General features: G+C 46.3%; 11 non-coding genes and 1 pseudogene across 11 annotated transcripts; all 12 read right to left on the bottom strand.

The window, feature by feature from the left end:
- Positions 1–596: 596 nt before the first annotated feature.
- LOC130336342 (U2 spliceosomal RNA) lies at positions 597–756 on the bottom strand (annotated as a pseudogene).
- Positions 757–2,848: 2,092 nt separating this feature from the next.
- On the bottom strand, positions 2,849–3,039 carry LOC130336346 (U2 spliceosomal RNA). Its single transcript, XR_008877786.1, has one exon. It is a non-coding gene; the product is annotated as a U2 spliceosomal RNA (small nuclear RNA).
- Positions 3,040–5,117: 2,078 nt separating this feature from the next.
- Positions 5,118–5,308, bottom strand: LOC130336343 (U2 spliceosomal RNA). Its single transcript, XR_008877785.1, has one exon. It is a non-coding gene; the product is annotated as a U2 spliceosomal RNA (small nuclear RNA).
- A 2,082-nt stretch (positions 5,309–7,390) lies between these two features.
- On the bottom strand, positions 7,391–7,581 carry LOC130336331 (U2 spliceosomal RNA). The gene has a single exon (XR_008877776.1). It is a non-coding gene; the product is annotated as a U2 spliceosomal RNA (small nuclear RNA).
- A 2,082-nt stretch (positions 7,582–9,663) lies between these two features.
- Positions 9,664–9,854, bottom strand: LOC130336319 (U2 spliceosomal RNA). Its single transcript, XR_008877765.1, has one exon. It is a non-coding gene; the product is annotated as a U2 spliceosomal RNA (small nuclear RNA).
- Positions 9,855–11,946: 2,092 nt separating this feature from the next.
- Positions 11,947–12,137, bottom strand: LOC130336306 (U2 spliceosomal RNA). Its single transcript, XR_008877754.1, has one exon. It is a non-coding gene; the product is annotated as a U2 spliceosomal RNA (small nuclear RNA).
- A 2,089-nt stretch (positions 12,138–14,226) lies between these two features.
- On the bottom strand, positions 14,227–14,417 carry LOC130336294 (U2 spliceosomal RNA). The gene has a single exon (XR_008877743.1). It is a non-coding gene; the product is annotated as a U2 spliceosomal RNA (small nuclear RNA).
- Positions 14,418–16,494: 2,077 nt separating this feature from the next.
- LOC130336282 (U2 spliceosomal RNA) lies at positions 16,495–16,685 on the bottom strand. Its single transcript, XR_008877732.1, has one exon. It is a non-coding gene; the product is annotated as a U2 spliceosomal RNA (small nuclear RNA).
- A 2,084-nt stretch (positions 16,686–18,769) lies between these two features.
- On the bottom strand, positions 18,770–18,960 carry LOC130336387 (U2 spliceosomal RNA). Its single transcript, XR_008877823.1, has one exon. It is a non-coding gene; the product is annotated as a U2 spliceosomal RNA (small nuclear RNA).
- Positions 18,961–21,052: 2,092 nt separating this feature from the next.
- LOC130336375 (U2 spliceosomal RNA) lies at positions 21,053–21,243 on the bottom strand. Its single transcript, XR_008877812.1, has one exon. It is a non-coding gene; the product is annotated as a U2 spliceosomal RNA (small nuclear RNA).
- Positions 21,244–23,329: 2,086 nt separating this feature from the next.
- On the bottom strand, positions 23,330–23,520 carry LOC130336363 (U2 spliceosomal RNA). The gene has a single exon (XR_008877801.1). It is a non-coding gene; the product is annotated as a U2 spliceosomal RNA (small nuclear RNA).
- A 2,090-nt stretch (positions 23,521–25,610) lies between these two features.
- On the bottom strand, positions 25,611–25,801 carry LOC130336327 (U2 spliceosomal RNA). The gene has a single exon (XR_008877773.1). It is a non-coding gene; the product is annotated as a U2 spliceosomal RNA (small nuclear RNA).
- Positions 25,802–26,650: the final 849 nt, after the last annotated feature.

The following is a 26,650-nucleotide window of genomic DNA, read 5'->3' as shown; positions in this document are numbered from 1 at the left end:
CCGATAGGAGAGAGGCCCCCCAACAAACCTTACCCTTCGCCTCCGGACCAAAAGGTACCTGCGAGGTTCCAGGTTCAATGTCCCTTTTCGCCGAAGCTACTAGGGGACCACAAATGCTCCCGGCATCCCCCTTGGCGTTGGCCAAGGTATCTGCCCGCAGAGCCGATTACGGTAGGTACCCTGCCAAAGCAGGAGTACCCGGGGTGTTTGCAGGGAGGTGCGGAACCTAATGGCCACACACACCTCCCCTAGACCGCCAGGAGGGACACCCAGAAGGGCTACCGCATCCTGACAAATCCTGTGAACACACAACACGCAAAAAGTGACACAGTGAGACAAAAAAGAAATAAATAAGTGAATGTGTGCAGATATACTGCCCGGACATCCGGCCGGATCTATAAAAATTTCTCTGATCCTAGCCAGAAGGCCGGGAATCAAGAGGTGAGTGCCACAAGGTGAAGAGATTATGGTGCCCGTGCTTCAACTCAGTGAGTCTATTCTCCCAGTGAGTTTCGGCACCTCGGGGTCACCACTCCCCGAGGCACAAAAGTACCTCGGCTCTAGACCCTCTCAGCCTCATGGCGAGACCCGGAGGGAACAGGTCACATCGGGGCAGCCGTCGAGCTGATTCCTCAGAACCAGCCCCGGAAAGCCCTGGTACACCTGCATCCTCCATGCAGCACCCATCCCCACCAGCATGAAAACTGATAAGAACAGATACTACACTTGATCTTAGCCAAAAGGCCGAGAAGCGATAACCGTGAAAGGGGCGGGCCCAACAAGGTCCCCTTCATGGGCACTATCACTGCTTGCTGTCAGGGAGGCTGCCAGACAATTTTCCATGCACACTCTGGGCTGGGGGGCAGTCAACCACCAGTACACACAGCAGAACCTAAACCCATACCATTATTGCTAAGCAGCAAGACAGGGGCCCATTGCACTCCCACGGGGCCTTTTTAAATGCAATCCATAACCCGGATTTGCCAGGAACCCTTCTTACTCCTCCTACTTGCATGTGACACTGGGCTTAGGATCTGCATAGGAAACACACACACAAGCACACACCTACCTTTGTTGCCTGCAGATGCCTCCTTGGCTGTCCCCAAACGGTATCAAACCAACACCCACGGGAAGCTGTAAGCATAGAGGACATGCCTGCACCCCATTGGACTTACCTGTGTGGGTTAAATCCGGGTTATTTGACAACCTATGGCGGTGATGGTTCTGCTCAGGCAGAGCAGTGCTGATGCTCCTCATAAAGCTGTCGCTGCTGTGAAGGTTCTAGGTGACATCACAAATCCCTATGGTTACATACACAACAAAGCTGGGTTGTTGTTGTTTACACTCTGCAAGGCCTGTGGAAGTGAGTGACATCATAGCACTGTAGTTCTGAGGGTTCTAGATGGATGCAACAATCTCCTGTTGCTTCTATGAAGGCCATAATAGACGACATCACCAAACAGCTCCATAGTCACATACACAGCAAAGGAGAGATGTTGTTTACACCTAGTGATGTCAGTGGTATTGAGTGACATCACAGCACAGTGCTAAGGCTCCTGGGCCTGGACACAGCAGCGGCTGCAATATCTCAACGGAGAATACGTTTATATATATGTGTGTGTGTGCGCGTATATATATATATATATATATATATATATATATATATATATATTTCTCCGCCGAAATCACTTTTAAACCCATTTCCACCTTTTTTTCCCTTCTCTTCCTCTTACTTTTTTTTCACGTTTTTTTACGTTTTTCTCCTTTTCGCCTCTTTTCTGGGCGTATTATTCTTCTTTTTCTTCTTTTTTTTCGTCTAATGCATACCCCATCAGTGCAGCAATGCTTATTCAATACCGCCAGCAGATGGAGACACTGGGGGATAATTTTCTAAGGATTTATACTGATTTTTCCTGTCTGAATTTGTCGCACAGAAAGTTGCAGGCCAAATATGTGTGACATTTCTGCGACTTTAGCTTCTAGAGCATTTTTACAACATTATACATAGGTGCTGAATACATAAAAAGCGACTGTTCAGCGGCAGACAAGTCGCATCGGCTGAAAGTAGGCCAGAATGTCAGTCCATGTTGGAGCAGGTTTAGATACAGTCTAAAGTATAGATCTCAAAGTCTGTGCACAGAATTTAGCAAGGGCCTCGCACCTTCTGATGCATCAGGTAGGTGCACAATAGCATAGCCTAACCCTCTGTACTTTGGTCTATATTGATGCGGGACATAGACAGCCAGCTGATGACCAATCCATTAGTGCAATGGATGGCTGGAAGCATTTGTCTTTGCCTTTGCAATACCACAGAAGCAATGCATGGTCAATGTACAGCAATGACACACCTGTGTGAACAGCCAGGAGACCCCCCCCATGTTATGTTACATAGTTACATAGTTAGTACGGTCGAAAAAAGACATATGTCCATCAAGTTCAACCAGGGAATTAAGGGGTAGGGGTGTGGCGCGATATTGGGGAAGGGATGAGATTTTATATTTCTTCATAAGCATTAATCTTATTTTGTCAATTAGGAACATTCAGCACCCACCCGCTATCAAGGCAGCTGCCTATCATGTCATGCCCTACCTGCACAGGTGTGCTGGCTACTCAAATGATCCAATTAAGGAGGCCATTTAGTCAGCAGCAGCAGAAGTCCTGTGCCTGGACGCTCCAACAGCGGCCAGACACAAGCAGAAGCAGAAGCAGAAACAGCAGAAGCAGCAGCAGCACCACCTTTTGTTTTTTGGCTGCAGCAGCAGCAGCAAGGCCCACAGGGCTGGCTAGCTGGCTAGCCAGCAAGCAGGTAGCAATGAAAGTAGGAATCTTTCTTTTTAACCCTGTAAGGGGGTGGTGCACTGTACCCGAAGATACTGCCATATCGGGTCAATGCATAGGGCGACGGAAGCAAGCTTCGAAATCGGCCCCCGTTCTCAAAAATCCATTTAATATATGGTCCCCAGATAGGGGACGTATCAGATATTAAACTGATAAGAACAGATACTACACTTGATCTTAGCCAAAAGGCCGAGAAGCGATAACCGTGAAAGGGGCGGGCCCAACAAGGTCCCCTTCATGGGCACTATCACTGCTTGCTGTCAGGGAGGCTGCCAGACAATTTTCCATGCACACTCTGGGCTGGGGGGCAGTCAACCACCAGTACACACAGCAGAACCTAAACCCATACCATTATTGCTAAGCAGCAAGACAGGGGCCCATTGCACTCCCACGGGGCCTTTTTAAATGCAATCCATAACCCGGATTTGCCAGGAACCCTTCTTACTCCTCCTACTTGCATGTGACACTGGGCTTAGGATCTGCATAGGAAACACACACACAAGCACACACCTACCTTTGTTGCCTGCAGATGCCTCCTTGGCTGTCCCCAAACGGTATCAAACCAACACCCACGGGAAGCTGTAAGCATAGAGGACATGCCTGCACCCCATTGGACTTACCTGTGTGGGTTAAATCCGGGTTATTTGACAACCTATGGCGGTGATGGTTCTGCTCAGGCAGAGCAGTGCTGATGCTCCTCATAAAGCTGTCGCTGCTGTGAAGGTTCTAGGTGACATCACAAATCCCTATGGTTACATACACAACAAAGCTGGGTTGTTGTTGTTTACACTCTGCAAGGCCTGTGGAAGTGAGTGACATCATAGCACTGTAGTTCTGAGGGTTCTAGATGGATGCAACAATCTCCTGTTGCTTCTATGAAGGCCATAATAGACGACATCACCAAACAGCTCCATAGTCACATACACAGCAAAGGAGAGATGTTGTTTACACCTAGTGATGTCAGTGGTATTGAGTGACATCACAGCACAGTGCTAAGGCTCCTGGGCCTGGACACAGCAGCGGCTGCAATATCTCAACGGAGAATACGTTTATATATATGTGTGTGTGTGCGCGTATATATATATATATATATATATATATATATATATTTCTCCGCCGAAATCACTTTTAAACCCATTTCCACCTTTTTTTCCCTTCTCTTCCTCTTACTTTTTTTTCACGTTTTTTTACGTTTTTCTCCTTTTCGCCTCTTTTCTGGGCGTATTATTCTTCTTTTTCTTCTTTTTTTTCGTCTAATGCATACCCCATCAGTGCAGCAATGCTTATTCAATACCGCCAGCAGATGGAGACACTGGGGGATAATTTTCTAAGGATTTATACTGATTTTTCCTGTCTGAATTTGTCGCACAGAAAGTTGCAGGCCAAATATGTGTGACATTTCTGCGACTTTAGCTTCTAGAGCATTTTTACAACATTATACATAGGTGCTGAATACATAAAAAGCGACTGTTCAGCGACAGACAAGTCGCATCGGCTGAAAGTAGGCCAGAATGTCAGTCCATGTTGGAGCAGGTTTAGATACAGTCTAAAGTATAGATCTCAAAGTCTGTGCACAGAATTTAGCAAGGGCCTCGCACCTTCTGATGCATCAGGTAGGTGCACAATAGCATAGCCTAACCCTCTGTACTTTGGTCTATATTGATGCGGGACATAGACAGCCAGCTGATGACCAATCCATTAGTGCAATGGATGGCTGGAAGCATTTGTCTTTGCCTTTGCAATACCACAGAAGCAATGCATGGTCAATGTACAGCAATGACACACCTGTGTGAACAGCCAGGAGACCCCCCCCATGTTATGTTACATAGTTACATAGTTAGTACGGTCGAAAAAAGACATATGTCCATCAAGTTCAACCAGGGAATTAAGGGGTAGGGGTGTGGCGCGATATTGGGGAAGGGATGAGATTTTATATTTCTTCATAAGCATTAATCTTATTTTGTCAATTAGGAACATTCAGCACCCACCCGCTATCAAGGCAGCTGCCTATCATGTCATGCCCTACCTGCACAGGTGTGCTGGCTACTCAAATGATCCAATTAAGGAGGCCATTTAGTCAGCAGCAGCAGAAGTCCTGTGCCTGGACGCTCCAACAGCGGCCAGACACAAGCAGAAGCAGAAGCAGCAGAAGCAGCAGCAGCACCACCTTTTGTTTTTTGGCTGCAGCAGCAGCAGCAAGGCCCACAGGGCTGGCTAGCTGGCTAGCCAGCAAGCAGGTAGCAATGAAAGTAGGAATCTTTCTTTTTAACCCTGTAAGGGGGTGGTGCACTGTACCCGAAGATACTGCCATATCGGGTCAATGCATAGGGCGACGGAAGCAAGCTTCGAAATCGGCCCCCGTTCTCAAAAATCCATTTAATATATGGTCCCCAGATAGGGGACGTATCAGATATTAAACTGATAAGAACAGATACTACACTTGATCTTAGCCAAAAGGCCGAGAAGCGATAACCGTGAAAGGGGCGGGCCCAACAAGGTCCCCTTCATGGGCACTATCACTGCTTGCTGTCAGGGAGGCTGCCAGACAATTTTCCATGCACACTCTGGGCTGGGGGGCAGTCAACCACCAGTACACACAGCAGAACCTAAACCCATACCATTATTGCTAAGCAGCAAGACAGGGGCCCATTGCACTCCCACGGGGCCTTTTTAAATGCAATCCATAACCCGGATTTGCCAGGAACCCTTCTTACTCCTCCTACTTGCATGTGACACTGGGCTTAGGATCTGCATAGGAAACACACACACAAGCACACACCTACCTTTGTTGCCTGCAGATGCCTCCTTGGCTGTCCCCAAACGGTATCAAACCAACACCCACGGGAAGCTGTAAGCATAGAGGACATGCCTGCACCCCATTGGACTTACCTGTGTGGGTTAAATCCGGGTTATTTGACAACCTATGGCGGTGATGGTTCTGCTCAGGCAGAGCAGTGCTGATGCTCCTCATAAAGCTGTCGCTGCTGTGAAGGTTCTAGGTGACATCACAAATCCCTATGGTTACATACACAACAAAGCTGGGTTGTTGTTGTTTACACTCTGCAAGGCCTGTGGAAGTGAGTGACATCATAGCACTGTAGTTCTGAGGGTTCTAGATGGATGCAACAATCTCCTGTTGCTTCTATGAAGGCCATAATAGACGACATCACCAAACAGCTCCATAGTCACATACACAGCAAAGGAGAGATGTTGTTTACACCTAGTGATGTCAGTGGTATTGAGTGACATCACAGCACAGTGCTAAGGCTCCTGGGCCTGGACACAGCAGCGGCTGCAATATCTCAACGGAGAATACGTTTATATATATGTGTGTGTGTGCGCGTATATATATATATATATATATATATATATATATATATATTTCTCCGCCGAAATCACTTTTAAACCCATTTCCACCTTTTTTTCCCTTCTCTTCCTCTTACTTTTTTTTCACGTTTTTTTACGTTTTTCTCCTTTTCGCCTCTTTTCTGGGCGTATTATTCTTCTTTTTCTTCTTTTTTTTCGTCTAATGCATACCCCATCAGTGCAGCAATGCTTATTCAATACCGCCAGCAGATGGAGACACTGGGGGATAATTTTCTAAGGATTTATACTGATTTTTCCTGTCTGAATTTGTCGCACAGAAAGTTGCAGGCCAAATATGTGTGACATTTCTGCGACTTTAGCTTCTAGAGCATTTTTACAACATTATACATAGGTGCTGAATACATAAAAAGCGACTGTTCAGCGGCAGACAAGTCGCATCGGCTGAAAGTAGGCCAGAATGTCAGTCCATGTTGGAGCAGGTTTAGATACAGTCTAAAGTATAGATCTCAAAGTCTGTGCACAGAATTTAGCAAGGGCCTCGCACCTTCTGATGCATCAGGTAGGTGCACAATAGCATAGCCTAACCCTCTGTACTTTGGTCTATATTGATGCGGGACATAGACAGCCAGCTGATGACCAATCCATTAGTGCAATGGATGGCTGGAAGCATTTGTCTTTGCCTTTGCAATACCACAGAAGCAATGCATGGTCAATGTACAGCAATGACACACCTGTGTGAACAGCCAGGAGACCCCCCCCATGTTATGTTACATAGTTACATAGTTAGTACGGTCGAAAAAAGACATATGTCCATCAAGTTCAACCAGGGAATTAAGGGGTAGGGGTGTGGCGCGATATTGGGGAAGGGATGAGATTTTATATTTCTTCATAAGCATTAATCTTATTTTGTCAATTAGGAACATTCAGCACCCACCCGCTATCAAGGCAGCTGCCTATCATGTCATGCCCTACCTGCACAGGTGTGCTGGCTACTCAAATGATCCAATTAAGGAGGCCATTTAGTCAGCAGCAGCAGAAGTCCTGTGCCTGGACGCTCCAACAGCGGCCAGACACAAGCAGAAGCAGAAGCAGCAGAAGCAGCAGCAGCACCACCTTTTGTTTTTTGGCTGCAGCAGCAGCAGCAAGGCCCACAGGGCTGGCTAGCTGGCTAGCCAGCAAGCAGGTAGCAATGAAAGTAGGAATCTTTCTTTTTAACCCTGTAAGGGGGTGGTGCACTGTACCCGAAGATACTGCCATATCGGGTCAATGCATAGGGCGACGGAAGCAAGCTTCGAAATCGGCCCCCGTTCTCAAAAATCCATTTAATATATGGTCCCCAGATAGGGGACGTATCAGATATTAAACTGATAAGAACAGATACTACACTTGATCTTAGCCAAAAGGCCGAGAAGCGATAACCGTGAAAGGGGCGGGCCCAACAAGGTCCCCTTCATGGGCACTATCACTGCTTGCTGTCAGGGAGGCTGCCAGACAATTTTCCATGCACACTCTGGGCTGGGGGGCAGTCAACCACCAGTACACACAGCAGAACCTAAACCCATACCATTATTGCTAAGCAGCAAGACAGGGGCCCATTGCACTCCCACGGGGCCTTTTTAAATGCAATCCATAACCCGGATTTGCCAGGAACCCTTCTTACTCCTCCTACTTGCATGTGACACTGGGCTTAGGATCTGCATAGGAAACACACACACAAGCACACACCTACCTTTGTTGCCTGCAGATGCCTCCTTGGCTGTCCCCAAACGGTATCAAACCAACACCCACGGGAAGCTGTAAGCATAGAGGACATGCCTGCACCCCATTGGACTTACCTGTGTGGGTTAAATCCGGGTTATTTGACAACCTATGGCGGTGATGGTTCTGCTCAGGCAGAGCAGTGCTGATGCTCCTCATAAAGCTGTCGCTGCTGTGAAGGTTCTAGGTGACATCACAAATCCCTATGGTTACATACACAACAAAGCTGGGTTGTTGTTGTTTACACTCTGCAAGGCCTGTGGAAGTGAGTGACATCATAGCACTGTAGTTCTGAGGGTTCTAGATGGATGCAACAATCTCCTGTTGCTTCTATGAAGGCCATAATAGACGACATCACCAAACAGCTCCATAGTCACATACACAGCAAAGGAGAGATGTTGTTTACACCTAGTGATGTCAGTGGTATTGAGTGACATCACAGCACAGTGCTAAGGCTCCTGGGCCTGGACACAGCAGCGGCTGCAATATCTCAACGGAGAATACGTTTATATATATGTGTGTGTGTGCGCGTATATATATATATATATATATATATATATATATATATATTTCTCCGCCGAAATCACTTTTAAACCCATTTCCACCTTTTTTTCCCTTCTCTTCCTCTTACTTTTTTTTCACGTTTTTTTACGTTTTTCTCCTTTTCGCCTCTTTTCTGGGCGTATTATTCTTCTTTTTCTTCTTTTTTTTCGTCTAATGCATACCCCATCAGTGCAGCAATGCTTATTCAATACCGCCAGCAGATGGAGACACTGGGGGATAATTTTCTAAGGATTTATACTGATTTTTCCTGTCTGAATTTGTCGCACAGAAAGTTGCAGGCCAAATATGTGTGACATTTCTGCGACTTTAGCTTCTAGAGCATTTTTACAACATTATACATAGGTGCTGAATACATAAAAAGCGACTGTTCAGCGACAGACAAGTCGCATCGGCTGAAAGTAGGCCAGAATGTCAGTCCATGTTGGAGCAGGTTTAGATACAGTCTAAAGTATAGATCTCAAAGTCTGTGCACAGAATTTAGCAAGGGCCTCGCACCTTCTGATGCATCAGGTAGGTGCACAATAGCATAGCCTAACCCTCTGTACTTTGGTCTATATTGATGCGGGACATAGACAGCCAGCTGATGACCAATCCATTAGTGCAATGGATGGCTGGAAGCATTTGTCTTTGCCTTTGCAATACCACAGAAGCAATGCATGGTCAATGTACAGCAATGACACACCTGTGTGAACAGCCAGGAGACCCCCCCCATGTTATGTTACATAGTTACATAGTTAGTACGGTCGAAAAAAGACATATGTCCATCAAGTTCAACCAGGGAATTAAGGGGTAGGGGTGTGGCGCGATATTGGGGAAGGGATGAGATTTTATATTTCTTCATAAGCATTAATCTTATTTTGTCAATTAGGAACATTCAGCACCCACCCGCTATCAAGGCAGCTGCCTATCATGTCATGCCCTACCTGCACAGGTGTGCTGGCTACTCAAATGATCCAATTAAGGAGGCCATTTAGTCAGCAGCAGCAGAAGTCCTGTGCCTGGACGCTCCAACAGCGGCCAGACACAAGCAGAAGCAGAAGCAGCAGAAGCAGCAGCAGCACCACCTTTTGTTTTTTGGCTGCAGCAGCAGCAGCAAGGCCCACAGGGCTGGCTAGCTGGCTAGCCAGCAAGCAGGTAGCAATGAAAGTAGGAATCTTTCTTTTTAACCCTGTAAGGGGGTGGTGCACTGTACCCGAAGATACTGCCATATCGGGTCAATGCATAGGGCGACGGAAGCAAGCTTCGAAATCGGCCCCCGTTCTCAAAAATCCATTTAATATATGGTCCCCAGATAGGGGACGTATCAGATATTAAACTGATAAGAACAGATACTACACTTGATCTTAGCCAAAAGGCCGAGAAGCGATAACCGTGAAAGGGGCGGGCCCAACAAGGTCCCCTTCATGGGCACTATCACTGCTTGCTGTCAGGGAGGCTGCCAGACAATTTTCCATGCACACTCTGGGCTGGGGGGCAGTCAACCACCAGTACACACAGCAGAACCTAAACCCATACCATTATTGCTAAGCAGCAAGACAGGGGCCCATTGCACTCCCACGGGGCCTTTTTAAATGCAATCCATAACCCGGATTTGCCAGGAACCCTTCTTACTCCTCCTACTTGCATGTGACACTGGGCTTAGGATCTGCATAGGAAACACACACACAAGCACACACCTACCTTTGTTGCCTGCAGATGCCTCCTTGGCTGTCCCCAAACGGTATCAAACCAACACCCACGGGAAGCTGTAAGCATAGAGGACATGCCTGCACCCCATTGGACTTACCTGTGTGGGTTAAATCCGGGTTATTTGACAACCTATGGCGGTGATGGTTCTGCTCAGGCAGAGCAGTGCTGATGCTCCTCATAAAGCTGTCGCTGCTGTGAAGGTTCTAGGTGACATCACAAATCCCTATGGTTACATACACAACAAAGCTGGGTTGTTGTTGTTTACACTCTGCAAGGCCTGTGGAAGTGAGTGACATCATAGCACTGTAGTTCTGAGGGTTCTAGATGGATGCAACAATCTCCTGTTGCTTCTATGAAGGCCATAATAGACGACATCACCAAACAGCTCCATAGTCACATACACAGCAAAGGAGAGATGTTGTTTACACCTAGTGATGTCAGTGGTATTGAGTGACATCACAGCACAGTGCTAAGGCTCCTGGGCCTGGACACAGCAGCGGCTGCAATATCTCAACGGAGAATACGTTTATATATATGTGTGTGTGTGCGCGTATATATATATATATATATATATATATATATATATATATATATATATATTTCTCCGCCGAAATCACTTTTAAACCCATTTCCACCTTTTTTTCCCTTCTCTTCCTCTTACTTTTTTTTCACGTTTTTTTACGTTTTTCTCCTTTTCGCCTCTTTTCTGGGCGTATTATTCTTCTTTTTCTTCTTTTTTTTCGTCTAATGCATACCCCATCAGTGCAGCAATGCTTATTCAATACCGCCAGCAGATGGAGACACTGGGGGATAATTTTCTAAGGATTTATACTGATTTTTCCTGTCTGAATTTGTCGCACAGAAAGTTGCAGGCCAAATATGTGTGACATTTCTGCGACTTTAGCTTCTAGAGCATTTTTACAACATTATACATAGGTGCTGAATACATAAAAAGCGACTGTTCAGCGACAGACAAGTCGCATCGGCTGAAAGTAGGCCAGAATGTCAGTCCATGTTGGAGCAGGTTTAGATACAGTCTAAAGTATAGATCTCAAAGTCTGTGCACAGAATTTAGCAAGGGCCTCGCACCTTCTGATGCATCAGGTAGGTGCACAATAGCATAGCCTAACCCTCTGTACTTTGGTCTATATTGATGCGGGACATAGACAGCCAGCTGATGACCAATCCATTAGTGCAATGGATGGCTGGAAGCATTTGTCTTTGCCTTTGCAATACCACAGAAGCAATGCATGGTCAATGTACAGCAATGACACACCTGTGTGAACAGCCAGGAGACCCCCCCCATGTTATGTTACATAGTTACATAGTTAGTACGGTCGAAAAAAGACATATGTCCATCAAGTTCAACCAGGGAATTAAGGGGTAGGGGTGTGGCGCGATATTGGGGAAGGGATGAGATTTTATATTTCTTCATAAGCATTAATCTTATTTTGTCAATTAGGAACATTCAGCACCCACCCGCTATCAAGGCAGCTGCCTATCATGTCATGCCCTACCTGCACAGGTGTGCTGGCTACTCAAATGATCCAATTAAGGAGGCCATTTAGTCAGCAGCAGCAGAAGTCCTGTGCCTGGACGCTCCAACAGCGGCCAGACACAAGCAGAAGCAGAAGCAGCAGAAGCAGCAGCAGCACCACCTTTTGTTTTTTGGCTGCAGCAGCAGCAGCAAGGCCCACAGGGCTGGCTAGCTGGCTAGCCAGCAAGCAGGTAGCAATGAAAGTAGGAATCTTTCTTTTTAACCCTGTAAGGGGGTGGTGCACTGTACCCGAAGATACTGCCATATCGGGTCAATGCATAGGGCGACGGAAGCAAGCTTCGAAATCGGCCCCCGTTCTCAAAAATCCATTTAATATATGGTCCCCAGATAGGGGACGTATCAGATATTAAACTGATAAGAACAGATACTACACTTGATCTTAGCCAAAAGGCCGAGAAGCGATAACCGTGAAAGGGGCGGGCCCAACAAGGTCCCCTTCATGGGCACTATCACTGCTTGCTGTCAGGGAGGCTGCCAGACAATTTTCCATGCACACTCTGGGCTGGGGGGCAGTCAACCACCAGTACACACAGCAGAACCTAAACCCATACCATTATTGCTAAGCAGCAAGACAGGGGCCCATTGCACTCCCACGGGGCCTTTTTAAATGCAATCCATAACCCGGATTTGCCAGGAACCCTTCTTACTCCTCCTACTTGCATGTGACACTGGGCTTAGGATCTGCATAGGAAACACACACACAAGCACACACCTACCTTTGTTGCCTGCAGATGCCTCCTTGGCTGTCCCCAAACGGTATCAAACCAACACCCACGGGAAGCTGTAAGCATAGAGGACATGCCTGCACCCCATTGGACTTACCTGTGTGGGTTAAATCCGGGTTATTTGACAACCTATGGCGGTGATGGTTCTGCTCAGGCAGAGCAGTGCTGATGCTCCTCATAAAGCTGTCGCTGCTGTGAAGGTTCTAGGTGACATCACAAATCCCTATGGTTACATACACAACAAAGCTGGGTTGTTGTTGTTTACACTCTGCAAGGCCTGTGGAAGTGAGTGACATCATAGCACTGTAGTTCTGAGGGTTCTAGATGGATGCAACAATCTCCTGTTGCTTCTATGAAGGCCATAATAGACGACATCACCAAACAGCTCCATAGTCACATACACAGCAAAGGAGAGATGTTGTTTACACCTAGTGATGTCAGTGGTATTGAGTGACATCACAGCACAGTGCTAAGGCTCCTGGGCCTGGACACAGCAGCGGCTGCAATATCTCAACGGAGAATACGTTTATATATATGTGTGTGTGTGCGCGTATATATATATATATATATATATATATATATATATATATATATATTTCTCCGCCGAAATCACTTTTAAACCCATTTCCACCTTTTTTTCCCTTCTCTTCCTCTTACTTTTTTTTCACGTTTTTTTACGTTTTTCTCCTTTTCGCCTCTTTTCTGGGCGTATTATTCTTCTTTTTCTTCTTTTTTTTCGTCTAATGCATACCCCATCAGTGCAGCAATGCTTATTCAATACCGCCAGCAGATGGAGACACTGGGGGATAATTTTCTAAGGATTTATACTGATTTTTCCTGTCTGAATTTGTCGCACAGAAAGTTGCAGGCCAAATATGTGTGACATTTCTGCGACTTTAGCTTCTAGAGCATTTTTACAACATTATACATAGGTGCTGAATACATAAAAAGCGACTGTTCAGCGACAGACAAGTCGCATCGGCTGAAAGTAGGCCAGAATGTCAGTCCATGTTGGAGCAGGTTTAGATACAGTCTAAAGTATAGATCTCAAAGTCTGTGCACAGAATTTAGCAAGGGCCTCGCACCTTCTGATGCATCAGGTAGGTGCACAATAGCATAGCCTAACCCTCTGTACTTTGGTCTATATTGATGCGGGACATAGACAGCCAGCTGATGACCAATCCATTAGTGCAATGGATGGCTGGAAGCATTTGTCTTTGCCTTTGCAATACCACAGAAGCAATGCATGGTCAATGTACAGCAATGACACACCTGTGTGAACAGCCAGGAGACCCCCCCCCATGTTATGTTACATAGTTACATAGTTAGTACGGTCGAAAAAAGACATATGTCCATCAAGTTCAACCAGGGAATTAAGGGGTAGGGGTGTGGCGCGATATTGGGGAAGGGATGAGATTTTATATTTCTTCATAAGCATTAATCTTATTTTGTCAATTAGGAACATTCAGCACCCACCCGCTATCAAGGCAGCTGCCTATCATGTCATGCCCTACCTGCACAGGTGTGCTGGCTACTCAAATGATCCAATTAAGGAGGCCATTTAGTCAGCAGCAGCAGAAGTCCTGTGCCTGGACGCTCCAACAGCGGCCAGACACAAGCAGAAGCAGAAGCAGCAGAAGCAGCAGCAGCACCACCTTTTGTTTTTTGGCTGCAGCAGCAGCAGCAAGGCCCACAGGGCTGGCTAGCTGGCTAGCCAGCAAGCAGGTAGCAATGAAAGTAGGAATCTTTCTTTTTAACCCTGTAAGGGGGTGGTGCACTGTACCCGAAGATACTGCCATATCGGGTCAATGCATAGGGCGACGGAAGCAAGCTTCGAAATCGGCCCCCGTTCTCAAAAATCCATTTAATATATGGTCCCCAGATAGGGGACGTATCAGATATTAAACTGATAAGAACAGATACTACACTTGATCTTAGCCAAAAGGCCGAGAAGCGATAACCGTGAAAGGGGCGGGCCCAACAAGGTCCCCTTCATGGGCACTATCACTGCTTGCTGTCAGGGAGGCTGCCAGACAATTTTCCATGCACACTCTGGGCTGGGGGGCAGTCAACCACCAGTACACACAGCAGAACCTAAACCCATACCATTATTGCTAAGCAGCAAGACAGGGGCCCATTGCACTCCCACGGGGCCTTTTTAAATGCAATCCATAACCCGGATTTGCCAGGAACCCTTCTTACTCCTCCTACTTGCATGTGACACTGGGCTTAGGATCTGCATAGGAAACACACACACAAGCACACACCTACCTTTGTTGCCTGCAGATGCCTCCTTGGCTGTCCCCAAACGGTATCAAACCAACACCCACGGGAAGCTGTAAGCATAGAGGACATGCCTGCACCCCATTGGACTTACCTGTGTGGGTTAAATCCGGGTTATTTGACAACCTATGGCGGTGATGGTTCTGCTCAGGCAGAGCAGTGCTGATGCTCCTCATAAAGCTGTCGCTGCTGTGAAGGTTCTAGGTGACATCACAAATCCCTATGGTTACATACACAACAAAGCTGGGTTGTTGTTGTTTACACTCTGCAAGGCCTGTGGAAGTGAGTGACATCATAGCACTGTAGTTCTGAGGGTTCTAGATGGATGCAACAATCTCCTGTTGCTTCTATGAAGGCCATAATAGACGACATCACCAAACAGCTCCATAGTCACATACACAGCAAAGGAGAGATGTTGTTTACACCTAGTGATGTCAGTGGTATTGAGTGACATCACAGCACAGTGCTAAGGCTCCTGGGCCTGGACACAGCAGCGGCTGCAATATCTCAACGGAGAATACGTTTATATATATGTGTGTGTGTGCGCGTATATATATATATATATATATATATATATATATATATATATATATATATTTCTCCGCCGAAATCACTTTTAAACCCATTTCCACCTTTTTTTCCCTTCTCTTCCTCTTACTTTTTTTTCACGTTTTTTTACGTTTTTCTCCTTTTCGCCTCTTTTCTGGGCATATTATTCTTCTTTTTCTTCTTTTTTTTCGTCTAATGCATACCCCATCAGTGCAGCAATGCTTATTCAATACCGCCAGCAGATGGAGACACTGGGGGATAATTTTCTAAGGATTTATACTGATTTTTCCTGTCTGAATTTGTCGCACAGAAAGTTGCAGGCCAAATATGTGTGACATTTCTGCGACTTTAGCTTCTAGAGCATTTTTACAACATTATACATAGGTGCTGAATACATAAAAAGCGACTGTTCAGCGACAGACAAGTCGCATCGGCTGAAAGTAGGCCAGAATGTCAGTCCATGTTGGAGCAGGTTTAGATACAGTCTAAAGTATAGATCTCAAAGTCTGTGCACAGAATTTAGCAAGGGCCTCGCACCTTCTGATGCATCAGGTAGGTGCACAATAGCATAGCCTAACCCTCTGTACTTTGGTCTATATTGATGCGGGACATAGACAGCCAGCTGATGACCAATCCATTAGTGCAATGGATGGCTGGAAGCATTTGTCTTTGCCTTTGCAATACCACAGAAGCAATGAATGGTCAATGTACAGCAATGACACACCTGTGTGAACAGCCAGGAGACCCCCCCCATGTTATGTTACATAGTTACATAGTTAGTACGGTCGAAAAAAGACATATGTCCATCAAGTTCAACCAGGGAATTAAGGGGTAGGGGTGTGGCGCGATATTGGGGAAGGGATGAGATTTTATATTTCTTCATAAGCATTAATCTTATTTTGTCAATTAGGAACATTCAGCACCCACCCGCTATCAAGGCAGCTGCCTATCATGTCATGCCCTACCTGCACAGGTGTGCTGGCTACTCAAATGATCCAATTAAGGAGGCCATTTAGTCAGCAGCAGCAGAAGTCCTGTGCCTGGACGCTCCAACAGCGGCCAGACACAAGCAGAAGCAGCAGCAGCACCACCTTTTGTTTTTTGGCTGCAGCAGCAGCAGCAAGGCCCACAGGGCTGGCTAGCTGGCTAGCCAGCAAGCAGGTAGCAATGAAAGTAGGAATCTTTCTTTTTAACCCTGTAAGGGGGTGGTGCACTGTACCCGAAGATACTGCCATATCGGGTCAATGCATAGGGCGACGGAAGCAAGCTTCGAAATCGGCCCCCGTTCTCAAAAATCCATTTAATATATGGTCCCCAGATAGGGGACGTATCAGATATTAAACTGATAAGAACAGATACTACACTTGATCTTAGCCAAAAGGCCGAGAAGCGATAACCGTGAAAGGGGCGGGCCCAACAAGGTCCCCTTCATGGGCACTATCACTGCTTGCTGTCAGGGAGGCTGCCAGACAATTTTCCATGCACACTCTGGGCTGGGGGGCAGTCAACCACCAGTACACACAGCAGAACCTAAACCCATACCATTATTGCTAAGCAGCAAGACAGGGGCCCATTGCACTCCCACGGGGCCTTTTTAAATGCAATCCATAACCCGGATTTGCCAGGAACCCTTCTTACTCCTCCTACTTGCATGTGACACTGGGCTTAGGATCTGCATAGGAAACACACACACAAGCACACACCTACCTTTGTTGCCTGCAGATGCCTCCTTGGCTGTCCCCAAACGGTATCAAACCAACACCCACGGGAAGCTGTAAGCATAGAGGACATGCCTGCACCCCATTGGACTTACCTGTGTGGGTTAAATCCGGGTTATTTGACAACCTATGGCGGTGATGGTTCTGCTCAGGCAGAGCAGTGCTGATGCTCCTCATAAAGCTGTCGCTGCTGTGAAGGTTCTAGGTGACATCACAAATCCCTATGGTTACATACACAACAAAGCTGGGTTGTTGTTGTTTACACTCTGCAAGGCCTGTGGAAGTGAGTGACATCATAGCACTGTAGTTCTGAGGGTTCTAGATGGATGCAACAATCTCCTGTTGCTTCTATGAAGGCCATAATAGACGACATCACCAAACAGCTCCATAGTCACATACACAGCAAAGGAGAGATGTTGTTTACACCTAGTGATGTCAGTGGTATTGAGTGACATCACAGCACAGTGCTAAGGCTCCTGGGCCTGGACACAGCAGCGGCTGCAATATCTCAACGGAGAATACGTTTATATATATGTGTGTGTGTGCGCGTATATATATATATATATATATATATATATATATATATATATTTCTCCGCCGAAATCACTTTTAAACCCATTTCCACCTTTTTTTCCCTTCTCTTCCTCTTACTTTTTTTTCACGTTTTTTTACGTTTTTCTCCTTTTCGCCTCTTTTCTGGGCGTATTATTCTTCTTTTTCTTCTTTTTTTTCGTCTAATGCATACCCCATCAGTGCAGCAATGCTTATTCAATACCGCCAGCAGATGGAGACACTGGGGGATAATTTTCTAAGGATTTATACTGATTTTTCCTGTCTGAATTTGTCGCACAGAAAGTTGCAGGCCAAATATGTGTGACATTTCTGCGACTTTAGCTTCTAGAGCATTTTTACAACATTATACATAGGTGCTGAATACATAAAAAGCGACTGTTCAGCGACAGACAAGTCGCATCGGCTGAAAGTAGGCCAGAATGTCAGTCCATGTTGGAGCAGGTTTAGATACAGTCTAAAGTATAGATCTCAAAGTCTGTGCACAGAATTTAGCAAGGGCCTCGCACCTTCTGATGCATCAGGTAAGTGCACAATAGCATAGCCTAACCCTCTGTACTTTGGTCTATATTGATGCGGGACATAGACAGCCAGCTGATGACCAATCCATTAGTGCAATGGATGGCTGGAAGCATTTGTCTTTGCCTTTGCAATACCACAGAAGCAATGCATGGTCAATGTACAGCAATGACACACCTGTGTGAACAGCCAGGAGACCCCCCCCATGTTATGTTACATAGTTACATAGTTAGTACGGTCGAAAAAAGACATATGTCCATCAAGTTCAACCAGGGAATTAAGGGGTAGGGGTGTGGCGCGATATTGGGGAAGGGATGAGATTTTATATTTCTTCATAAGCATTAATCTTATTTTGTCAATTAGGAACATTCAGCACCCACCCGCTATCAAGGCAGCTGCCTATCATGTCATGCCCTACCTGCACAGGTGTGCTGGCTACTCAAATGATCCAATTAAGGAGGCCATTTAGTCAGCAGCAGCAGAAGTCCTGTGCCTGGACGCTCCAACAGCGGCCAGACACAAGCAGAAGCAGAAGCAGCAGAAGCAGCAGCAGCACCACCTTTTGTTTTTTGGCTGCAGCAGCAGCAGCAAGGCCCACAGGGCTGGCTAGCTGGCTAGCCAGCAAGCAGGTAGCAATGAAAGTAGGAATCTTTCTTTTTAACCCTGTAAGGGGGTGGTGCACTGTACCCGAAGATACTGCCATATCGGGTCAATGCATAGGGCGACGGAAGCAAGCTTCGAAATCGGCCCCCGTTCTCAAAAATCCATTTAATATATGGTCCCCAGATAGGGGACGTATCAGATATTAAACTGATAAGAACAGATACTACACTTGATCTTAGCCAAAAGGCCGAGAAGCGATAACCGTGAAAGGGGCGGGCCCAACAAGGTCCCCTTCATGGGCACTATCACTGCTTGCTGTCAGGGAGGCTGCCAGACAATTTTCCATGCACACTCTGGGCTGGGGGGCAGTCAACCACCAGTACACACAGCAGAACCTAAACCCATACCATTATTGCTAAGCAGCAAGACAGGGGCCCATTGCACTCCCACGGGGCCTTTTTAAATGCAATCCATAACCCGGATTTGCCAGGAACCCTTCTTACTCCTCCTACTTGCATGTGACACTGGGCTTAGGATCTGCATAGGAAACACACACACAAGCACACACCTACCTTTGTTGCCTGCAGATGCCTCCTTGGCTGTCCCCAAACGGTATCAAACCAACACCCACGGGAAGCTGTAAGCATAGAGGACATGCCTGCACCCCATTGGACTTACCTGTGTGCGTTAAATCCGGGTTATTTGACAACCTATGGCGGTGATGGTTCTGCTCAGGCAGAGCAGTGCTGATGCTCCTCATAAAGCTGTCGCTGCTGTGAAGGTTCTAGGTGACATCACAAATCCCTATGGTTACATACACAACAAAGCTGGGTTGTTGTTGTTTACACTCTGCAAGGCCTGTGGAAGTGAGTGACATCATAGCACTGTAGTTCTGAGGGTTCTAGATGGATGCAACAATCTCCTGTTGCTTCTATGAAGGCCATAATAGACGACATCACCAAACAGCTCCATAGTCACATACACAGCAAAGGAGAGATGTTGTTTACACCTAGTGATGTCAGTGGTATTGAGTGACATCACAGCACAGTGCTAAGGCTCCTGGGCCTGGACACAGCAGCGGCTGCAATATCTCAACGGAGAATACGTTTATATATATGTGTGTGTGTGCGCGTATATATATATATATATATATATATATATATATATATATATATATATATTTCTCCGCCGAAATCACTTTTAAACCCATTTCCACCTTTTTTTCCCTTCTCTTCCTCTTACTTTTTTTTCACGTTTTTTTACGTTTTTCTCCTTTTCGCCTCTTTTCTGGGCGTATTATTCTTCTTTTTCTTCTTTTTTTTCGTCTAATGCATACCCCATCAGTGCAGCAATGCTTATTCAATACCGCCAGCAGATGGAGACACTGGGGGATAATTTTCTAAGGATTTATACTGATTTTTCCTGTCTGAATTTGTCGCACAGAAAGTTGCAGGCCAAATATGTGTGACATTTCTGCGACTTTAGCTTCTAGAGCATTTTTACAACATTATACATAGGTGCTGAATACATAAAAAGCGACTGTTCAGCGACAGACAAGTCGCATCGGCTGAAAGTAGGCCAGAATGTCAGTCCATGTTGGAGCAGGTTTAGATACAGTCTAAAGTATAGATCTCAAAGTCTGTGCACAGAATTTAGCAAGGGCCTCGCACCTTCTGATGCATCAGGTAGGTGCACAATAGCATAGCCTAACCCTCTGTACTTTGGTCTATATTGATGCGGGACATAGACAGCCAGCTGATGACCAATCCATTAGTGCAATGGATGGCTGGAAGCATTTGTCTTTGCCTTTGCAATACCACAGAAGCAATGCATGGTCAATGTACAGCAATGACACACCTGTGTGAACAGCCAGGAGACCCCCCCCATGTTATGTTACATAGTTACATAGTTAGTACGGTCGAAAAAAGACATATGTCCATCAAGTTCAACCAGGGAATTAAGGGGTAGGGGTGTGGCGCGATATTGGGGAAGGGATGAGATTTTATATTTCTTCATAAGCATTAATCTTATTTTGTCAATTAGGAACATTCAGCACCCACCCGCTATCAAGGCAGCTGCCTATCATGTCATGCCCTACCTGCACAGGTGTGCTGGCTACTCAAATGATCCAATTAAGGAGGCCATTTAGTCAGCAGCAGCAGAAGTCCTGTGCCTGGACGCTCCAACAGCGGCCAGACACAAGCAGAAGCAGAAGCAGCAGAAGCAGCAGCAGCACCACCTTTTGTTTTTTGGCTGCAGCAGCAGCAGCAAGGCCCACAGGGCTGGCTAGCTGGCTAGCCAGCAAGCAGGTAGCAATGAAAGTAGGAATCTTTCTTTTTAACCCTGTAAGGGGGTGGTGCACTGTACCCGAAGATACTGCCATATCGGGTCAATGCATAGGGCGACGGAAGCAAGCTTCGAAATCGGCCCCCGTTCTCAAAAATCCATTTAATATATGGTCCCCAGATAGGGGACGTATCAGATATTAAACTGATAAGAACAGATACTACACTTGATCTTAGCCAAAAGGCCGAGAAGCGATAACCGTGAAAGGGGCGGGCCCAACAAGGTCCCCTTCATGGGCACTATCACTGCTTGCTGTCAGGGAGGCTGCCAGACAATTTTCCATGCACACTCTGGGCTGGGGGGCAGTCAACCACCAGTACACACAGCAGAACCTAAACCCATACCATTATTGCTAAGCAGCAAGACAGGGGTCCATTGCACTCCCACGGGGCCTTTTTAAATGCAATCCATAACCCGGATTTGCCAGGAACCCTTCTTACTCCTCCTACTTGCATGTGACACTGGGCTTAGGATCTGCATAGGAAACACACACACAAGCACACACCTACCTTTGTTGCCTGCAGATGCCTCCTTGGCTGTCCCCAAACGGTATCAAACCAACACCCACGGGAAGCTGTAAGCATAGAGGACATGCCTGCACCCCATTGGACTTACCTGTGTGGGTTAAATCCGGGTTATTTGACAACCTATGGCGGTGATGGTTCTGCTCAGGCAGAGCAGTGCTGATGCTCCTCATAAAGCTGTCGCTGCTGTGAAGGTTCTAGGTGACATCACAAATCCCTATGGTTACATACACAACAAAGCTGGGTTGTTGTTGTTTACACTCTGCAAGGCCTGTGGAAGTGAGTGACATCATAGCACTGTAGTTCTGAGGGTTCTAGATGGATGCAACAATCTCCTGTTGCTTCTATGAAGGCCATAATAGACGACATCACCAAACAGCTCCATAGTCACATACACAGCAAAGGAGAGATGTTGTTTACACCTAGTGATGTCAGTGGTATTGAGTGACATCACAGCACAGTGCTAAGGCTCCTGGGCCTGGACACAGCAGCGGCTGCAATATCTCAACGGAGAATACGTTTATATATATGTGTGTGTGTGCGCGTATATATATATATATATATATATATATATATATATATATATATTTCTCCGCCGAAATCACTTTTAAACCCATTTCCACCTTTTTTTCCCTTCTCTTCCTCTTACTTTTTTTTCACGTTTTTTTACGTTTTTCTCCTTTTCGCCTCTTTTCTGGGCGTATTATTCTTCTTTTTCTTCTTTTTTTTCGTCTAATGCATACCCCATCAGTGCAGCAATGCTTATTCAATACCGCCAGCAGATGGAGACACTGGGGGATAATTTTCTAAGGATTTATACTGATTTTTCCTGTCTGAATTTGTCGCACAGAAAGTTGCAGGCCAAATATGTGTGACATTTCTGCGACTTTAGCTTCTAGAGCATTTTTACAACATTATACATAGGTGCTGAATACATAAAAAGCGACTGTTCAGCGACAGACAAGTCGCATCGGCTGAAAGTAGGCCAGAATGTCAGTCCATGTTGGAGCAGGTTTAGATACAGTCTAAAGTATAGATCTCAAAGTCTGTGCACAGAATTTAGCAAGGGCCTCGCACCTTCTGATGCATCAGGTAGGTGCACAATAGCATAGCCTAACCCTCTGTACTTTGGTCTATATTGATGCGGGACATAGACAGCCAGCTGATGACCAATCCATTAGTGCAATGGATGGCTGGAAGCATTTGTCTTTGCCTTTGCAATACCACAGAAGCAATGCATGGTCAATGTACAGCAATGACACACCTGTGTGAACAGCCAGGAGACCCCCCCCATGTTATGTTACATAGTTACATAGTTAGTACGGTCGAAAAAAGACATATGTCCATCAAGTTCAACCAGGGAATTAAGGGGTAGGGGTGTGGCGCGATATTGGGGAAGGGATGAGATTTTATATTTCTTCATAAGCATTAATCTTATTTTGTCAATTAGGAACATTCAGCACCCACCCGCTATCAAGGCAGCTGCCTATCATGTCATGCCCTACCTGCACAGGTGTGCTGGCTACTCAAATGATCCAATTAAGGAGGCCATTTAGTCAGCAGCAGCAGAAGTCCTGTGCCTGGACGCTCCAACAGCGGCCAGACACAAGCAGAAGCAGAAGCAGCAGAAGCAGCAGCAGCACCACCTTTTGTTTTTTGGCTGCAGCAGCAGCAGCAAGGCCCACAGGGCTGGCTAGCTGGCTAGCCAGCAAGCAGGTAGCAATGAAAGTAGGAATCTTTCTTTTTAACCCTGTAAGGGGGTGGTGCACTGTACCCGAAGATACTGCCATATCGGGTCAATGCATAGGGCGACGGAAGCAAGCTTCGAAATCGGCCCCCGTTCTCAAAAATCCATTTAATATATGGTCCCCAGATAGGGGACGTATCAGATATTAAACTGATAAGAACAGATACTACACTTGATCTTAGCCAAAAGGCCGAGAAGCGATAACCGTGAAAGGGGCGGGCCCAACAAGGTCCCCTTCATGGGCACTATCACTGCTTGCTGTCAGGGAGGCTGCCAGACAATTTTCCATGCACACTCTGGGCTGGGGGGCAGTCAACCACCAGTACACACAGCAGAACCTAAACCCATACCATTATTGCTAAGCAGCAAGACAGGGGCCCATTGCACTCCCACGGGGCCTTTTTAAATGCAATCCATAACCCGGATTTTCCAGGAACCCTTCTTACTCCTCCTACTTGCATGTGACACTGGGCTTAGGATCTGCATAGGAAACACACACACAAGCACACACCTACCTTTGTTGCCTGCAGATGCCTCCTTGGCTGTCCCCAAACGGTATCAAACCAACACCCACGGGAAGCTGTAAGCATAGAGGACATGCCTGCACCCCATTGGACTTACCTGTGTGGGTTAAATCCGGGTTATTTGACAACCTATGGCGGTGATGGTTCTGCTCAGGCAGAGCAGTGCTGATGCTCCTCATAAAGCTGTCGCTGCTGTGAAGGTTCTAGGTGACATCACAAATCCCTATGGTTACATACACAACAAAGCTGGGTTGTTGTTGTTTACACTCTGCAAGGCCTGTGGAAGTGAGTGACATCATAGCACTGTAGTTCTGAGGGTTCTAGATGGATGCAACAATCTCCTGTTGCTTCTATGAAGGCCATAATAGACGACATCACCAAACAGCTCCATAGTCACATACACAGCAAAGGAGAGATGTTGTTTACACCTAGTGATGTCAGTGGTATTGAGTGACATCACAGCACAGTGCTAAGGCTCCTGGGCCTGGACACAGCAGCGGCTGCAATATCTCAACGGAGAATACGTTTATATATATGTGTGTGTGTGCGCGTATATATATATATATATATATATATATATATATATATATATATATATTTCTCCGCCGAAATCACTTTTAAACCCATTTCCACCTTTTTTTCCCTTCTCTTCCTCTTACTTTTTTTTCACGTTTTTTTACGTTTTTCTCCTTTTCGCCTCTTTTCTGGGCGTATTATTCTTCTTTTTCTTCTTTTTTTTCGTCTAATGCATACCCCATCAGTGCAGCAATGCTTATTCAATACCGCCAGCAGATGGAGACACTGGGGGATAATTTTCTAAGGATTTATACTGATTTTTCCTGTCTGAATTTGTCGCACAGAAAGTTGCAGGCCAAATATGTGTGACATTTCTGCGACTTTAGCTTCTAGAGCATTTTTACAACATTATACATAGGTGCTGAATACATAAAAAGCGACTGTTCAGCGACAGACAAGTCGCATCGGCTGAAAGTAGGCCAGAATGTCAGTCCATGTTGGAGCAGGTTTAGATACAGTCTAAAGTATAGATCTCAAAGTCTGTGCACAGAATTTAGCAAGGGCCTCGCACCTTCTGATGCATCAGGTAGGTGCACAATAGCATAGCCTAACCCTCTGTACTTTGGTCTATATTGATGCGGGACATAGACAGCCAGCTGATGACCAATCCATTAGTGCAATGGATGGCTGGAAGCATTTGTCTTTGCCTTTGCAATACCACAGAAGCAATGCATGGTCAATGTACAGCAATGACACACCTGTGTGAACAGCCAGGAGACCCCCCCCATGTTATGTTACATAGTTACATAGTTAGTACGGTCGAAAAAAGACATATGTCCATCAAGTTCAACCAGGGAATTAAGGGGTAGGGGTGTGGCGCGATATTGGGGAAGGGATGAGATTTTATATTTCTTCATAAGCATTAATCTTATTTTGTCAATTAGGAACATTCAGCACCCACCCGCTATCAAGGCAGCTGCCTATCATGTCATGCCCTACCTGCACAGGTGTGCTGGCTACTCAAATGATCCAATTAAGGAGGCCATTTAGTCAGCAGCAGCAGAAGTCCTGTGCCTGGACGCTCCAACAGCGGCCAGACACAAGCAGAAGCAGAAGCAGCAGAAGCAGCAGCAGCACCACCTTTTGTTTTTTGGCTGCAGCAGCAGCAGCAAGGCCCACAGGGCTGGCTAGCTGGCTAGCCAGCAAGCAGGTAGCAATGAAAGTAGGAATCTTTCTTTTTAACCCTGTAAGGGGGTTGTGCACTGTACCCGAAGATACTGCCATATCGGGTCAATGCATAGGGCGACGGAAGCAAGCTTCGAAATCGGCCCCCGTTCTCAAAAATCCATTTAATATATGGTCCCCAGATAGGGGACGTATCAGATATTAAACTGATAAGAACAGATACTACACTTGATCTTAGCCAAAAGGCCGAGAAGCGATAACCGTGAAAGGGGCGGGCCCAACAAGGTCCCCTTCATGGGCACTATCACTGCTTGCTGTCAGGGAGGCTGCCAGACAATTTTCCATGCACACTCTGGGCTGGGGGGCAGTCAACCACCAGTACACACAGCAGAACCTAAACCCATACCATTATTGCTAAGCAGCAAGACAGGGGCCCATTGCACTCCCACGGGGCCTTTTTAAATGCAATCCATAACCCGGATTTGCCAGGAACCCTTCTTACTCCTCCTACTTGCATGTGACACTGGGCTTAGGATCTGCATAGGAAACACACACACAAGCACACACCTACCTTTGTTGCCTGCAGATGCCTCCTTGGCTGTCCCCAAACGGTATCAAACCAACACCCACGGGAAGCTGTAAGCATAGAGGACATGCCTGCACCCCATTGGACTTACCTGTGTGGGTTAAATCCGGGTTATTTGACAACCTATGGCGGTGATGGTTCTGCTCAGGCAGAGCAGTGCTGATGCTCCTCATAAAGCTGTCGCTGCTGTGAAGGTTCTAGGTGACATCACAAATCCCTATGGTTACATACACAACAAAGCTGGGTTGTTGTTGTTTACACTCTGCAAGGCCTGTGGAAGTGAGTGACATCATAGCACTGTAGTTCTGAGGGTTCTAGATGGATGCAACAATCTCCTGTTGCTTCTATGAAGGCCATAATAGACGACATCACCAAACAGCTCCATAGTCACATACACAGCAAAGGAGAGATGTTGTTTACACCTAGTGATGTCAGTGGTATTGAGTGACATCACAGCACAGTGCTAAGGCTCCTGGGCCTGGACACAGCAGCGGCTGCAATATCTCAACGGAGAATACGTT

Source organism: Hyla sarda, unplaced genomic scaffold, assembly GCF_029499605.1.
Source record: "Hyla sarda isolate aHylSar1 unplaced genomic scaffold, aHylSar1.hap1 scaffold_478, whole genome shotgun sequence".
Lineage (NCBI taxonomy): Eukaryota > Metazoa > Chordata > Amphibia > Anura > Hylidae > Hyla > Hyla sarda.
Note: the sequence above shows the minus strand (reverse complement) of the source record. Positions and strands in the feature narration are given on the sequence as shown.